The sequence below is a fragment of the Mandrillus leucophaeus genome, unplaced genomic scaffold (assembly GCF_000951045.1).
Source record: "Mandrillus leucophaeus isolate KB7577 unplaced genomic scaffold, Mleu.le_1.0 Scaffold205, whole genome shotgun sequence".
In the NCBI taxonomy this organism is placed as follows: domain Eukaryota; kingdom Metazoa; phylum Chordata; class Mammalia; order Primates; family Cercopithecidae; genus Mandrillus; species Mandrillus leucophaeus.
In genome coordinates, this window is record NW_012102088.1 from 1,497,805 (window position 1) to 1,499,066 (window position 1,262).

The window sequence follows — 1,262 nt, forward strand, 5'->3', positions numbered from 1 at the left end:
AAAAAAAAAAAAAAAAAAAGAATAATATAAACACTGATGTGGAGAAAGTTGTTCCTCAAACGACTGCATTATTGATACAGACATGGAAACAGTAGACAGAAATGTAATATTGAAGTTCTTATTAAACATTTTTCTACGTGAGACCACGGCAGATTCTGTAAGACATAAACATGCTACAAAGTGAAAAATGCATGATGTATGTGATTATTTTGCCATATTAAAGTATGTTTGCAGCCCTGCGTGGTGGCTCACACCTGTAATCCAGACACTTTGGGAGGCCAAGGCAGGCGGATAATGAGGTCAGGAGATTGAGACCATCCTGGCCAAAATGGTGAAACTCCAACTCTACTAAAATACAAAAAATTAGCTGGGCGTGGTGATGCGGGCTTGTAGTCCTAGTTACTTGGGAGGCTGAGGCAGGGGAATCGCTTGAACCTGGGAGGCAGAGGTTGCAGTGAGCCGAGATTGCACCATTGCACTCCAGCCTGGGCAACAAGAGTGAAACTCCGTCTCAAAAAAAAAGAAAAAAAAATTAAATCACTATAATCCTAAATCTCATTAGAAATATCAGGATAAATCCAAAATATATTTTTTCTTAAAAAGTAATTTTACATTGAAGAAGTCTATAATGGCTACGCTAGTAATAATGAGTCATTCTAGTACACAGATTGTGGTCTCTGAAACACATTTCCCACTAAAAAGAACCAGGCTCCTCAGGGAAATAACAGATTCCAGGGCTGAAGCAGGACATTTGCAGAATGCCCATACCAGAAAGCAAAGAAGCTATCAAAGAGTACTGGGGTCATGTCACAAGGACATAGGAGCAAGCTTGAAGGAGCTCCTCTTGACCAAGGTTGGGTCAAGTGGAGAATTAAGTTATTCACTGAAATGAATTAAAACACATTCAATATGTTAAAAATCCACATATGGCTGAATCCATATTCAGTGTTTAAATTACCCCATTTGTGTCTTTTTTATATTTTACTTATTTGAATTAGGATATGAACAAAGTTCATACTTCTGTTTTGAGATGGAGTCTCACCCTATCACCCAGACTGGAGTGCAGGTGCGATCTTGGCTCACTGCAACCTCCGCCTCCCTGGTCAAGCGATTCTCCTGCTCCAGCCTCCTGAGGCTGGGTGCAGTGGCCCAAGCCTGTAATCCCAGTACTTGGGAGGCTGGGGTAGGGGAATCGCTTGACCAGGGAGGCGGAGGTTGCAGTGAGCCGAGATTGCGCCATTGCACTCCAGCCTGGGTGATAG